Source organism: Chamaea fasciata, unplaced genomic scaffold, assembly GCF_029207755.1.
Source record: "Chamaea fasciata isolate MVZ Bird 193981 ecotype frontalis unplaced genomic scaffold, bChaFas1.0.hap1 SCAF_3, whole genome shotgun sequence".
Classification (NCBI taxonomy): domain Eukaryota; kingdom Metazoa; phylum Chordata; class Aves; order Passeriformes; family Sylviidae; genus Chamaea; species Chamaea fasciata.
In genome coordinates, this window is record NW_027094088.1 from 13,260,877 (window position 1) to 13,277,888 (window position 17,012).

Here is a 17,012-nt window from a genome sequence, read left to right on the forward strand (position 1 = left end):
GTGTTACAATTTCGATGCAGCAAAATGTTTTGTACAGCTCTGTTGTTGCCACACTGCCTCACTGTAAGCTGTTTGACTTATCACTGTTGATAAAAGCACCCAGCTTCTTGTACACACATAATGAAAGCCTTAAATGTTTTCTGAATATCTGTCTGAAATAGATTACTTCTAATAGAAAGTTATCCTGCAGATTTATTGTCGAGACTAATGGTGTAAAAAACTACTGAATTATGTTTCGTAGTGCTTTGGTAGTATAGGCAGTGGGCCAGTCTGATGAGTATGTTATATCTACTCTTGTGTTTTTTCAAACTGTGGGACAGCTTTTAGAATTATGCCTGGAGATTTAGTCTAGTGCTGGACTTAAACACCCTGACTCATGATATGTGCAATGGAGTGTAATTTCTCCTTGGATCTTTCAGGATTGCAATGACTTTGTGATGATATTACAGCAGAATTACCACATTGTGCCATTTAGTGGTGTCAATATACCAAAAAAAAAGCAGGGTAGGGGACAGGATTTTAGTTACTAAAATGCTATCAAACACACACAGAAGGAGGGAACTGGCTTGGAGGATTAGACCCATTCCATGCTCTTGCTTTGTGATAGAAACTCTAAAGGGCAAAAGTGGTTGGGTGATTCACAACCTCTCTGATTTACAGCTATGCTGTATTTGTGGGTAGTTTGCACACTTTTGGTTTCATGCCAACATTGTGCAGTAGTTCAGAATTTTTTTTTCCTTTGTTCTTCCACAGGCATCTTTGGAGGGCTGATCTATCTCTTCTGCCAGCTCTGGGCTTAGCTGCCCAAGCCTGGCTCTCTTGGACTCCTCTAACAAAATCATCTTCATTCCTTGAACATTTCTTATGGTTCATTTCTGCACCTAATCCTGTCTGAACTTACTTTCTGGTGTGTAATATTTTGAGCCACTAGCAGTGTCATTGTTTTTTAATGGCTATTTCAGCTATTAGGTTCCCTGGCAGTAATTTTAAGTTTTCTTCACACTGATACTGGACTGCAAAGAAACAAATGTTCAATGCCTCCTTTCTATCATCAGAACAGGGTTTTTTTCCACATTTTTTCTCTGCAAAAAACCTCTTCTTTTGGTTTTTACGGAATTGTCCAAAGTTCCTCTTTCTCTACAATGTTATAGTGATTGAAATTTGGAAGAAAAAGTCAGAACAGTGCCAGATTTGATTAAAGGAATCTGCATCATGCCATTAAATTTTGTGGTAAAATACGATGTAGCTGTAGTTGGGCCTGATGTGATTTCAAATTGCCACACCAATGCACTGTTAGGAACACAGGCAACATGGATCAGTATCTGGAGTTTTGAATAATACGGAGCTCACTCTGAAGGTTTCAGAAAAGTATCCATTGCTCAACTCACATACATATAATATCTCTCCTATCCCAACAGGTGAACTCTTTTACACTAGTGATTTCCAGAAAAAAAGTTACTTTCTCAGCTGTTTGATTCTACAGTCCGTTTTCCCAAATAGTTTCTATTAATATCCTTGTTGTGTGCATCTCAAAAGTAAGTGCAAGTGTTTCCATGTGCTTAGACCATGTGTGGACTTTTTGTTCTCTTTCTTCCTTTTTTCATATTTTTCAGCAACTTTTTTTGTCTTTCATCAGAGTTCTTCCTGCTGCCTACTCTAGAAACTAGAGGGACTGTCTCTGTCACCAATCTATTCAGGCTGGTTCCGTAATAAAACTCATCCAGTAGCATTATCCTCCAAAGAAGGGAACGTTTTATTTGTCCACACCACCAAAAGAGGGCTGAACTTGGCAAATTGAACTCAGTGCTGGAGATGAGCCATGAAAAGAAGATTAGTGGCTCATTAAGCATTAAGCTTATCTGTTTCAACCCAGTTTTTTAAAAAACTTATGGTATATATTTATATGAGATATGAAAACCTTCACTGGATGTGTATTTTAGTATTTATATCTCGATAGATGTAAAAAGATGTAGAGATAGGTAAAGCTGTAAAACCATTTCTCAAAGGATATAAATTGCTCATTTCATTATTACTGTATTAATATCAAGGCAGCGCCATACTTGAGTTTATACAATCAGCCATGTGTTTACTTCTCATAGCCCTTAAGGAAATAGTTATGTACCCCTTTTCACATAATGCTACAACCTGTTCCCAAAGAATTAAACTGAGCACAGCTGGGCTGAAAGGTGTTTGAGTGGGACATGGAGAAGGTGATAATGCTCCCCAGCAAACAGTCATCTGACAAAACCCTTGTCAGCTTCAGTGCTCCTTACTCTATTTTTCTCTGCTTCTTTGAAGGTGAAGGCATATAATACCTCCTAATTTTGAGAAACACAAGAGACTTCAGTTGAGAATATTTAAGTGGAGCCATTGATTTCTTTCTTTTATGATTGTCAGTTCAGATGAAACTATGCCTTGAATCCATGGAATCACAGAATATCCTGAGTTGGAAGGCACCCGCCAGGTTCACTGAAGTCCAGCTCATGGCCTGTCAGAGTATATCCCAAGAGTCATACCATGTACCAGAGAGCTTTGTCCAAACACTTCTTGAACTTCACAGGTTTAGTGCTGTGACACTGCCCTGAGGAGCCTGTTCCAGTGCTCATCCACCCTCTGGGTGAAGAACCATTTCTTGATATCCAACTGAAACCTCCCCTGACACAGTTTCATGTTGTTCTGTTGGGTCCTCTCACTGGTCACCAAAAAGAAGACATGATCCTCTGCTTCCCCTCATGAGGAAACTGCAGATCATTATATCACTATGAAGTGTCCCCTCAATCTCCTCTTCTCTGGGCTGGACAAGCCACACGACCCCAGCATTTAGTCATATGTCCTCTCCAAATCCTTCACCTTCAGTGTTCTAATGGCATAGTATCTTCTTTATAATTTTTTGCCCTACACTGCACACAATATTCAAGGTGAGGCCACCTCAGTGCAGACCAGAGAAGAGCAGAGAAGTGCAGGACAATCGCCACCCTTGCCTGGCTGATGATGCTGTGCCTGATGCCCCCCAGAACATATTTGGCCCTCCCAGCTGCCAGGACACTTCTGATTCATATCCAACTTGCCATCAAGCAAGACCCTCAGTTCCCTCTCCAGAGCATGACTCTCCAGCCTCTCATTCCCCAGTCTGAATATCCAGGGCTGCCCCATCCCAGATGCAGAATCCAGTACTTATCTTTGTTAATATATCTGGTGATTTCCCAGTCCTCTGATTTGTCCAGGTCTCTCTGTGAGGTCTTTCTGCCTTCAAGGGAGTCAACAGCTCTTCCCAATTCAGTATTGTCACACCGGATTTTCCTCCTGCTACTTTAAGTTCATATTAAGCTCAGGCTATTTAAACACAAAAATTGTACTCACTGGCCCTGCCATTCCTGGAGATCCTTTTTTTCTTTAAGCAATGCTGAAATATTCTTAACAAAGTCCTTACAAGTCATATATGTAAAATATTTCAGTTGCTGTCAAGAACAGGCTTAAGCCCCACCATCAAGGTGCATGTATTCCAGCTGCATGGGGAACATCAATCAGACAGAAAAACAAATGAAACATGGTGTTTGATTTTATATGTCATAAACTCAAATCTATTAAGGGAAATCATCAGTTGACAGTAACAGATTATCAGCTGCATAATCATTTAAAGGACTGCAATGAAATTATAGCAAAATCTGCCTTCTATAGTGGTGGTTATGACTGAAAAGTTTTATTGTAATAAGTCATCCTGAGAGGGGATCATGCAGAACATTCATGATTTAAAGACTGTCAAAATGTCTCAGGTGTGAAATAAAACTAGTCAATAAAATACACAAAGGGCTGGAGTCTGCCTACTAACAATAAGAAAATCAGAGTTACACGTAAAACTAGACACAACAGCTAAGTTAGTGTTGTTCATAAAAAGTTCCACAAAAGGCTCCCCAGAGCAGAATACTGATACGTAAGCTAATGTGGAAATGCATGAGAGTTTATAAAATGTCTAATAACAAACAATAAAAGTTTGTATTGAGACGAAGCAGCCAACATGCTGAGAAAGATTTTTCCTAGGAGAAACTTACGCAGCATGTTCATCCATGCATTTATTTTTGCATTCAGTCATCAAAATTGGATACATAGTAGACATAGAATACACATACAAAACTGGTTGTGAAACAAGGTACAAAGCATGGGAATTAAAGAATTTGAGAAAACAAGGAGAGTCTAGATGGGGCAGAGAACATGGGCATAGGTTGAGCAACCAGCTCAGGGAGAGCTGCACTTGCGGTTTGTTTTCAAAGAGCAAATCTTTTTCTAGAATATCCCTTCCTTTATGACACCTGAGGTGCTCACTCCCAATGGGGCTCTCACCTCCCAATCCCAGAAGTTCTGGCCTTTATTTTCTTGGTCTCGCCTTGCTAAATACCAAGCATGGTGTTCAAAAGTCCGTGTATGAATATGAAGTTAGATTTATCTTTGGGCTGCCGTGAAATGTTGCTTAACCTTCTCATTACTGAGGCTCTACTGCCTGTAATCTGCTGGAGCTGACTTTGTAAACTGGATCTTGGGTACTGAAAACAATAACGGCAGTAGGCCCATGGCTACTGAATAAGGCATTTCTAGATTCAGGTTCCTATTTTTTTGGTAGGTATGATAGTTTGTAAGCATCAAAGATTGAAGAGGGTCTGTGAAGATTCCACTCTGGGTTTTTTTCTCAAATATTTAGGCAATGAAAATTTTCTTCCTCTATACAGAAATTACAGAAAAAAATGGCACTATTCTCAGAAACCTTAAGACAAAATGGAACAGAGACACAGCTAATTACTGTTAATGAGCATCTTGTTTGTATCCACAGTGCAGTGCAGGCACTAGCGTAAACAGTGTGGATGTTAGAAACAGTGGGAGAATTGAGGTTATTCACTCCTAATTTTAACACTGTAATGAATACCTAGCTCCTCAAATGTACTGAATAAATGAAAATACCCACTCTGTATTTATCATTACCCCACTCATTAACATGGTGATAATTAACTCTGTGTAAAGTTTCACAGTCCAAAGAACTATAATAATTAATATATTAACAGGCTTTATATATCAGGATTCATGCTAGTGCATCTGAATTAGGATTACCTGATTTCTGTATAAAACTGAACATGCCGCTGCACTGATCAGCATCAAAATTAAAGTTGTTCAATCATAAAACATGTACTATATCTGGGAAGTATCTGTTACAAATATAAGTACCTCAAAATGTGCCTAGGAGATTTTTCTTCCTTCTTTTACCCCAGTGTCTGTATGCTTCTCCTTCTGTTGGCCTCTATTTCTGTTGCCACAACAGCCTCAGCTTTCTTATATTTGTCATATTTTTTAATTCTATCAGAGAGAATAATTTTCTACAACTTTCTTTTTCTTTAAAAGAGCTTTGATTTAAACAAATAAAATATGTTAATGATTTCTAATATTTACTATTCTCTCTGGTCAGAAACTGTTGGGTTGGAATTTTTGTTCAGAACTTAAAAACTATGTTGAGAAAATAGATTCGTGACTGTCTCTGTCTAAGGTCCACTGGATTTTGACATTCCTCAGGGGACATCAGAACTATGCAGGAATGACAAACTGCAGTGGAGAGACATTAAGAAGATTCAGAAGCTGAGGTAATCCAGATCTTATCCTGTCAGACCTGAAGTAAGTTACCCTGCTGGCAGCTAGCAAAGGTCAGAGGCAGATGTGATTCTGATTTGTGTAGATCAAAAGCAAATTTTGGTGCCCAGACTTTTGATTCAGACTCTTGAAAGAAACCAGTTGCAAGATCTGGTTTTATATTGTAAGTTCCCTTTTGTAGATGAGGAATACATTTGCATAACTTCCAGAGACACCTAACTCCTAATGAGATAGCAGGTAATTTCACTTTTGAGGGAAAATGATAGTAGTTCTAGAGAAAAAAAATACTCTTTTTAGACTTGCTGGAATTCTTCAGCTTTTGAGGAAAAAAACCCAAACCAGATCTTCAAATTTTCAGTTATAAACTGTACAGCTTAACCTTGTAAAGAAACAGTTTAGCTAAGCCTCACAGGGGCATCCATTTAGGCAACTAATGTCATAACTCTTTTTGCAGATCAAAAAATGCCAAGTCCCCTCTTGACAGAGTCCTAGAGCCACTGGGACTCCCAATCTATGCTGCATTTGAATTTGGATTTGAACTTTGAATACTGGATCCCTGACATATTTTCCAAAAGTTTTATATTTCTGAATCTTTGTGATGGCTTGGCTAAAGCAGTAATTTTTGGTATTTACTTTCTGATGAATTTCAACAAATCTGACCATAAAATTTAGTTAAGGTCACAAGTGATGCTTGGGATGGGATATTCTACCCTACTCTCATATTTCCATTTTCTGCAGAAAAACTGGCATTTCCTGGTGTGCAATACAAATCCAGTGCAATGCAAATCCATCCCCTCCATTGCCTTCTCCCTGCATCCGACTGTTTCCAGAGCATCTACAGAGTTTAAACAATTTATTCTGTGTGAACAGAAACACACATACAGTTGGAAAGAGGTGTAAAAAAAAGGTGTCTAGTTTTTATCAACATCAGAATGGGGTAAATTCCATGCTTAATTTTTTGTAACCTCACTCCACTGAATAAAAATGTGGGAAGTGAAGAAAGGTTTAAAATAAGCCTTGGGGATACATAGGGGTAAATGCTGTAACCACAAGTGAGACAGTGATGATACTTTGTTATCTCCTCAGAATACATTAGATGTTTGAGATAATGTAATATTTTTTTTTAAACCAGGTAGGATTTCAAAAGCTCTCACCATTCTCCCAGAAGAGACAAGAAAGTAACTCACACTTGAAGCAGCTACTATCCCCAAATCCTGTTCTTACAAAGCTTGATAAATTTATCTTTATTCCTCACTCAGGGAAAATACCAGAGAGCCACCTCTAGCACTATTTTCAATTAATAATTCCAGTGATAGGATTCTCTTAAAAAAGAAAAAAACCCCAACAAATCAAAATGACATGAAACAAAACTAAAAGAACCAACTACAAGCAAGAAACCAACAACACATTCTGCCCTCCAAAAAACCCCAAACGAAACCTAAACCCCAAAAGAGCCAAAAAGCCTGTTCATCAAATGGTATCTTTGTAATTTTTTTTTTTTTTATCATGGCCCAGCTGACCTGACTCAGCATACTAAATATTATTTCTGTTAGCACTGAGTAGACAAGGCATCTATGGGAGAAAGCTACTTTGGTACCCATATCATTCATATTGTTAGTTTAATTATTACAACCTGGTGGTTTTCAAATAGCCAAAATGAATTGGGCATACAAGTCTTGCAGAAATTTGGAGGGGTGGCTATGAAAGGACTGAGATTCTGTTTTAAGCTTCCATGGCAAAATGTCTTTCGTTCCTGAGCCTGGATTCAGACTGCAGGCCAATTTCCAGGCATCACGTTTAAAAATCTTAACTGAAACCTACTTCTCTGTAAACGGGGTAGATTTACTTAGCAGTTGATAAAAGGATAGACAGGGTATTTCTAATTCCACTTTTCAGGACAGAATATGTATGAAATGTAATTATTTGGGGGATCAGTACTTTTCTTTTTGAACTACCTAACGTTTCACAAAAGGAAAGGAAAAAACATGTTTACCATGTTTTTAGTTGTCATTTCCACAAAATTAGACACCTGAAAAAACCTCTGCCAATCAAAAACTTCATCAAGGTCAACAGATTGAGATTCATTAATAGAGAAATTGGTGCCAATGACACAGGAAACGAAACCACACTAGGTGGGTTTTCAGTAATGTAGTGGATTGCTTTCATTTAAACAAAGAAAAAGAGAAAATAGGAGGGAAAATACCATCAAGACATGCTACAGATAGGATTTGGAGAATGCAGATTATTTTCCCTATGTGTCTGTTGTAATTTCAGATTTTTTAATTTTTTAAATAAAGGTACATCATTATCCATTTAATGTTTCTGTGCTAAAAGGAATCTTGACATTATGATAATATATCTGAAGATTAATTTTCAATTTTGTGCATATTTTGTAGATTCAGAGTGATGAACATTAATCAGCAATTGAAAATAAATGGTACATATTTAATAAATATTTGGATTTTGTTTCCCATATGCACTGTCAGTTGACAGGAATCAATTTCAGACCACTCTGAGCATAACATTGAAGGAAGCAGGTGGAAACAAAAGTACCATGCATGTACTGTAAATGTTTGCGGTGTGAATATGTGAGGGTTGGAATCATGCCAGTGCAGCTACGATTTCACTGTATTTTGTAAGTGTGATCCATACACTGCCATCAATACAACATTTTTGTCTTCCTAAATTATTCCCACTCCTCTGGGGTGAAAAGTGACATTCTATAGAGGGAGTGACCTAAATGAGCCTTTATGACTATATTCCCAGCCCCTCAGTCACATGGGCAGCGCAGGCTCTGTTAAATTCTGAGTTAAGATTTAGGCTGTGAGGGGTTTAGAGTAGAAACAGTTAACTCAGCATCACAAAAAAATTGAAAAAAACATAGGTATTGTCATCTGTTATCAGAGATGAGACCTGGCAAATGCACCTTGTAAAAAGAAAGGAGAGGCAATTATTCAGTACCGAGTGTTGCATTTGAAGGTGTCGGAAAGAAAGCAGTAACAGTATGTGTTGCAGTTCTTCATGAGGATCCTAAAAAACTTGAGTTTGTTTTGTCACAAATTGAGCCCAAAAGAAATCCAGGCAAGGTCAGTAAATTTCCTCGAAGGCCGCTTAAGCACAGATGACGTGATAAATGTTACTCTGCTCTCTAGTAGGCTGTGATTTTACTAGACATTCTCACTGGATTCATAGAGGAAAATTCAAGGCTTGTACAAAATGCATTCCTGTCAGGGTGATATAGCTAAATAACTGGGAACTATATGTTAGACCTAACAATAAGTTGCACATGAACTCCCCACCTTTTATATATAATTTTTTACCAAAATAGTTAGCAGCTTTTATTTTAGGATAAACTGAGAGCAGCTTATTCATAAAGTCGGTCAGATAAACAGTGTAATAAGGATACTATGTGGTTTATAAACTATTCTATGTAGTTTTAAAAATAATTTGGTTTTCCAAGGTCTTACAAAAGTGCATTTAGAAGCTAAAAGCAGACCTATTGGATATATGCCTCTGTGTTCATTAAAACCACATTGCAAAAATCCCGTTCTAGAAGACACAGATAAAATTCCCCACCATATTTGTCTTTTTGTAAATGGAATAGATTTTTTAAAACTGTTTCCGGCTACAGAAATAATTCTACTTAGAGGTAATATTACCTTTCTACTAGGTACTCAACATCTCCTTTCAAGCTCTACTACTCCTGGCTGAGATAATCGACATAAAGATTGTTTGTTAGAGCTTGGCTCTCTTGCATAGAATTTTTCAAATTTGACTGGTTTTAAGCCTTGTAAAAATTCAGTCCGGTGCAGAGACACACCTAAATGTTAATTTCCCATAAAAAGCAGAGAATAATCATTTTTTCTCAAACCATGACTGACCAAGTGCAGAAAGTTGTTGGAGTCCAGGGCATTCCTCTGGATGCCCTGGGAGGCCACAGACCTGAGCAAGAGGGTTTGGAATCTGTACAGGGGTGTTTTGGAGCTGTACAGGGGTCGTGGAGACCCTGGCACACAGCTCAGGAGGACATTGCCTTTGTCTGCAGTCCATGGGAATGACTTCCAACATTGAGGGAAGAATTACAAACCACAAAGATGTGAAAACAGTAGTTTAGTTTGGTATAGGATGAGAAATGATGTAGTTTTGAGTTTTTAGAATACAGGCACATGGGGGACAAGATGGAGGATTTAGGGTGTTGCCCTTAGTTCTCCCCTGGCCTCCATCTTTTGGTGACAGTGGAACAAAGTAGTTTAAGGAGATTGGATTAGAGTAAAGTTGACCATTTTAGTATAGGTGATAGGTATTGGAACATAAGTGTAAACAGATGATATGTAACTTTGTCTATAAAGGGACTGCGACGTCCCACTGTGGGGGGAGTCGCCTAGTGTTCTAGCTGCTGTTCAGATCTCGACTGAACACGGAGAACATTTTAAGATATGAAACAATAAACAACATGGAATACCAAGAGAACAAGACCTTGAGGACTCCACTTCTTTCTTGCGAACTGGCTTGGGGCTTTCAGAGGGAAGAAGGACTTCTAACCATCTTTAAGCTCGAGTGAGGGGACCAAACCCAACAGAAAGTTTCTCACGTTATTTCACAACAGACTTACAGAGAAGTCTTCAATATCTAAAGCCTATTAGGTTTGGATCTGAACCTCTCTTACTGTAGAAAAGTATCACAATGTCCAAGTTATAGGAGAAGCACATTCAAAATGATACTGAAACTGGATAAAAATGCATAGAGACAAATGGAGTCAGAAGAAAACTTCATATTTCCTGTTCAAAGCTCTGCCTAAAAGTGACAGATATACACCCTCTTGTCTGGCTTTTTCTTGCTTTTTGAATCTTTGTCTTGGATAACCCATTAAAAATATCTATTTTATTCCACATCTTTGTGCCAACCTCCTCAAGATCTTCACTGTCCCATTGAGACCCAGGGTCTGGAAGCAGATCTGGGTTTTTTCACACCGAGTGGTCCGGAGTCCATTTGAGAGACAGGGAACACTCACACAGAGCACTCTTTTTGTTGCCTCCTGGCTTCAGAGTGGAGGCAAAGGCTCTTTAGAGTCACTCTGGGCTGCCAGGAGAGTTGCCTGGGGCAGGTTCTTCGAGCCCAGGCACTGAGAGGCAAAGGCTCTCTTTTGGGCTTTGGTGAATTTCATAACACCTTTTTGGCCACTGCTGTCACTGCAACTCCGTTCCTGGACTACAGGAAGATATTTTCTTTGGACCTTTTTGCTACTGGGATATCTATGCTGGGATGTCAGAGTCTTCTTGGGACAACTATGCTGGGTTGAAAGACTCTTCTCTATACAAGTTTTTAGCTGTTGCCTCAGTTCCAGCCACCATTGCCAATGGGAAAGCCTCTGTCAGGTGGTGTGGAGCAGGTAGCCCAGCAGCACTGACTCTTGTTTTTGGACAAAAAAAATAGTTCTTCGAGGTTTTCAGTTTTGCCCCTGTTGTTTTCTAGGTGAATAGGGAGTTCTGCTATTGCTGAGGCTTGGTTGCTGTGTTGTGTTTCCCTTGACTTCTCTCTCTACCACACATTTTGGAGAAGGCTTCTCCACCATTTTGTGTTTGGTTTCTACAGAGGCCAGCATCTCATTTTCTTCATTCCCAGGGAGTCCATGGGATTCACAGCACCTTTGTGTCTGGTCCTCATTACTGTTTTAATGAGGTTGTTGTATTTATTTCTTAGTAAACTCTTTTTTTTTTTTTTTTCACTTAGGTCTTTTCTCAGTTGTGTCTCCCTATTGGTGAAAGAGGAGTGGTTAAAACTAAAGGGAATTAGCTCATATTGGAATCTCTTCTCCATATAATTGTCTTAAAATAAAACAATCTTGCTTGTTTGTGCTAGCCGAATACTTGGGCTATAGAAGCTGGGATGAAGATTCATGCTTTCCTAGCCAGAGGCCATTTCAGAAACAGAACCCCCTGCCACGTTCCATCATACATTGGTCATTGCTTGACTATTAAAAAAAGAAGTATCAATTGCTGCCTTCTTCCTTGCTAAGTAGTTGGTTGAAGATCTCATCACTGAACATCCGGAAGTACACAAAGGCACATAACTTTTACCTTGGTTCTTCATTAATTCATTGGAGACCTTGGCATTTTCTTGTCCAGACCTTAAGTGTCCTCAATCCCCTGTAAGAAGGGCCTCATTTTTGTCACAGACACAGGCATCTAATTCAGCTGGACTGTGACGCCCTGCTGCTGCAGTAATTGTTTTGTTTTTAAGTGTTGAATTCTGCCATAGGTGTCTTTCTATACCAACTGGAAATCAACACAGAAATGTTTAATTTTAAGTGCTGACTGCTGTCAGCAGGACCTCCGAATTCAGAGTAGCTAGGGAGAGCCTCCATGAAAATAAATCATGTTCCAAACAAGGCTGCCACCATCAGCCAGGGGCCTGATAGCCCAGATAAATAAAAGCAGAAATATTCCTGCCTTAACTATGTCAGTAGGCTCAGCTTAAGTCAAGGCCCACAAGGGAGCCCACAGATGAGAATTTTCTCAAAAGACAACCCTTCTTCCATCTCACAGTGTCCTCATGATGTCTGTGTCCAGCAGAATCAATCCCTGGTGGCTCCAAGATGAATGTGCCCCTGGTCAAGGCTGGTTTGATTAGAAATGGTGGTAACACCTCTGTGATAACAGATTTAAGAAGAGAAAAACATTGTTGCACAATTATAACAGTGGACAAAGAAAATCAGGGTGACAACATGGGAGAGAAACAGCTCTGGAGACACTCAGGTCAGTGGAGAAGGCAGGGGAGGAGGTGTTTTGGTGCCAGAGCTGAGATTTCTCTGCAGCTTGTGGTGCAGCCCATGGTTAGGCAGCTGCGCTTCGGCAGCCCATGAAGGACCATGGGAATGCAGAGATCCACCTGGAGCCCATGGGGGAGGCCCACGCTGGAGCAGGTGGATGCCTAGGTGATCCGGTGGCAGGCCTGTGGTGTAACAGGGTCCTGACAGGGCCTGCACACCCATGGGGAGGGTAGCTCACACTGCAGTGGGATTCCTGGTAGGACTTGTGGCCACAAGGGACCCACACTGGAGCAGCCTGTCCCTGAAGGACTGTACCCTGTGGAAGAGTGACCCGCATTGCAGCAGTTTGCAGAGAATTCTTGCCCTGAGGATGAAGTCATATGGCAGCCATTTACAGGGAACTCTTACTCGTGGGATGGGCTCACATTGGAAAAGTTCCTGGAGAACTATCTTCCATGGGAGGGACCTGGTGCTGGACTGGGGGGAGCAACCAGGGGTGACAAACTGACCAAAACTCCCATTCCACCTCCCCGTACCACTGGAGTAGGAAGAAGAGCTGGGCAGGAAGGAGAAGTGGGGGGAAGGTGTTTTTAAGGTCTCTTTTTACTTCTCATTACTCTGCTCTGATTTTGTTAACAATAAATTCAATTAATATCTCTAATTTGAGCCTGTTTTGCTGTGATGGTATCTGGTGAGTGATCTCTCTGTACTTATCTCAACCCATAAACCCTTTGTTATATTTTCTTCTCTCTTCTGTCCGGCTGTGGAGGGGAGTGATGGAGAGGCTTTGGTGCATGTGTGGCATCCAGTTAGGGTCAACCCACTACAATAATTTATCTGATTTTCATGCAAATAAATGTTTTCGTGTATGAGATTGCAAGTCATATTACATGCAAAATCATTAGTCCTTCAATAAGAACCTATAAAAACTATTAATGCTATTTCCATGCAAACAATTTGTATTTTCAAAGAGATTTTTCCTTGATGATATTTCTTAGTACTACAACAAACAAAATTTACCTAGGATCCTATACCTGAAATAAGAAATTTGAAAAAAGTCAAGCCTGATCTATTTCTGCTGGCTTCAGTGAAGTTCTACAGAGATGAATTTTCATTCTTCTTCTTGCTTGAATACTGTGACTGTGTTTCTTTAACAAAATGATAAAAACATAAAACCAAGGTAGAATTATTGCAATCATATGAATAATAGAAACAATGTTGAAATTAATTTAATGAAGTTTTTATCAGTCATTGCAAAATTTTTTTCTCCCTGCTATCATTGAAATCTTTATCTGGAGAGGTATCACCATACTAGTAGACAAATAATTCCATGTAATATCTACTTTTCAGGAAAATTATCTGTATTGCAACATAATTATCTCAGATGACATACTGACTGACTCCTAATTACAACAGATAGAGCTAATCACTTTGGTTCATCCTGAAAATAGCTCAGCATGTATCTTTATGAGAATTCAGTAATGACACATTGCTCAGTGGGACGGTATATGGAAATTGATTCCCAAGTTTTTTATGCATTAAATTTTTATTTTTTTAATGTGTGTATAAGTTTTTCTTCAACGGGTAATTAGGGGCTGAAGTCACAGGGGAACCCCGAAATAATGTAAGGAGTCAGCAGAGCAAATGCAGGTCCGATCAATATGATTACTGCTACGTTTCTCCTTTATTCTGTGTAAGATGGCAGGTTTTATACACTCTAGATAGTTGACACTTCTAGATACATTCTCATTGGTACAAGGCACAGGGAAGAATGCAAACACTCATTGTTTAATAAATTGTTTAAGGTAGCTACTATGTCCACACCAATTACTATATTTGTTAACTACTATGAAACCCTTTTGCCCTTGCTAACACCTTAAGTGAACATACTAACTGCGGCACACACTTGGCACTAATTTCTATCTGCACCACAACCTCCAGAGGCCTCAGGATGAGGCCCAGTCTGGATGATTCAATTATAGTCAGTATCTGCTACAAGGGGCACTCAAGTGGTACAAACCTGCATGGCTGGATTTTTTGGACAGTGCTCCCAACAGCTTGACAGGAACTGAACCCCAAAGTCAAATTTGCTGTAAGAGAGGGTCCGAAGATCCCTCATCTGCCTCATGACCATCGTCAAGGACAGAGACTGAAACCCCTAAAAGGGACTTGAAAATCTCAATACAGCAGTTCTGGCCTGGCTGAGGTGGGATGTTGGCCAAGTGCTGCCTGCAGGTGTGTTCGATGGAAAAACCCAGCACCCATATCGGAACATCAGAATCTGAGCAGAAACAATGGGCAAGTCACGGTGAAGTGACTGCGCCTGCTGACTCGTACTGGTTGACGCTGTACCTGCTGACGACCGACTTGTTCTGGGTTCTCTAAATGAACACACTGCAATGATTTCCCCCACCTGTTTGGCCAACTGCCTGTTGCTTCGGAGAGGACTATAAAAACCCTGGAGACCCCCACTCACTTTTGTGATCACCCCACTGGAGAAACTCACGTCTATAGGCATCTTCAAAAGCCTCGAGGACTCGACCCTCCATGTTGGTAACTATAGTCCCCTTCCCCTCTTTTCTGTCTTTCTTACTATTCTCTTTTCTCTCCCCACTATCGCATTTGTTGGCGCTAAATAAAGGTGCATTTGTGATTGAGTAAACTGAGTTTGTCCCCTGCTGTGTCTTTTGCGCTCTGAGATCCCTAAAACGAACCATCACGAACCCCGCTTGTGTGAGCGGATCGTGACATTAAATTGGCGTCACGGACAGGATCTTGATGGACAGAGGGGTTGTGGGTTTTATATAGTTTGTAACAGGGGAAGGACCCTCGTCTCAGCCACACCTAGCATGCCACTTTGGTGAGCGCTGTTAGAAAGCAAGGGGGGTGAGGGAAAATTCCCGCAAACTGTATACACCCAGGCATATAGCACTCCCTGTCATCAGGATTTCACAAAAGGATCTCATTGTGCAAAAGATGGGACTGTAGTTAGTTTTTTTTTATTATTATTTTTATTTTGTGTTTTGGGCTGCTTGGTGTAGTTGAGGAGACAACCATTTGTAACTAAGGTGAACCTCCCAGGCAGTTTTGGTCTCCTCGCCCATTCCAGGCAAGCGAAGGGAAACACAGTTTTAGCTGTGCCTTTGGTGTAACTTTAAGCGTACCTCCCTGAGAGTGGTTTTGGTCCCTTCACAAAATGAGTGAAAAACATAAGAATGCATTTTATGCTTTGCTAGCAAAACATAGTGCTAGACCTTCTCCAGACGGAGAAAGGTGGGCACAGAATAATTGGTTTAACTTTGAAAACATTGTAGATAGAATATATTCTTTGCAACATGATGCTAGATACAAACTGGGCAGAAATAAAACCATTCTTTGCTCAGTTTTGGGGGCCTGTCTTTTGGCAGCCATAGAGACCCGTTCTGAGCGGGTAAGTGAAGAAAAAGCAGTCATAGAATCCCCGCAAAATTTGGTAGAAGCTTTGCAAAAACAATTAGAACAGGAAAGAAATTAGATTTATTTCCTTCAAATTTCTCTTGCAGAAGAGCAAAGCAAAAACTTAAAATCTGTAGATTCACCCACAGAAATAGAAGGAAGGGAGACATACAACATTAAACAAATATACCCTCAGAAAGAATTAGTACACATGCAAAATTGTGGGGAACACTGTTGCTCCAACTTGAGACCTCTCATTAAAACAAAATATAATTATATAAATGAAGAGGATCATGATCCCCACATAAGCACCAAAGAAGTACCATACACAGCCACTGAATTAGCTAAATTAAAGAAAGAATACTCCCGCCTCCCTAGTGAATCAGAGACGGAGTATGTTTTTAGAGTTTCCCTCACAGGGGGCGACCAAATTAAATTAAGTGAACAAGAAGCAAGTGGCTATTGGGGACATGGAGTTTTCTTAACAACAGGAAACACACATGCTCCATGGTCCCTGACACAGAGTGCAGCCTACTGGGCAGGGGGGTTAAACCCCCTTGAGAGGGGCGACCCTCTGGCAATAGTCGGCACCTCAGACCAACTCCTAGAAAACATACACAAAGCTGCATGCTTGCAAATGATACATGAAAGAAAATTAATCTCTGGCTATGAGTCACCAATGCAACAGCCTGTCAAACCTGAGATTATGACCCCTTTAATTCAAGGTTTGCCAGAGTCTCTTAAACCAACAGCAATTCTTCTTCAAAAAACAATAGCATCTATCACTCCGGTAGATAGACTTGAAAGATTTCTTGGCCATACAAGAGATCAAACTGGTTCCACTGACTCCTCACCTTTCACAACTCGTAGCACACAATATAACAGCAGTCATAAAGTTTGGACATGGAGTGAGGTAGCAGAGGAGTTAATAAGTTACAGTAGAAAATATGGATCAGTTAAGTACTCAGAGGACAAAGAAGAAAAACCCAGAGGAGTCAGGCACATTGCCTCTCCTAATGAAAAATCAGAAAAGGGAAAACAAATTTCCAACCAGCAGCAGCTGTGGTCACTAGGACTGAAAAGGGGAGTGCTGCAAAAAATTATGGATAAATTGCCTTATGATAAATAGGCTAAAATAATTTTTAATTGGCCCTGTCCCAAACCCATTGTGTTGGAATCA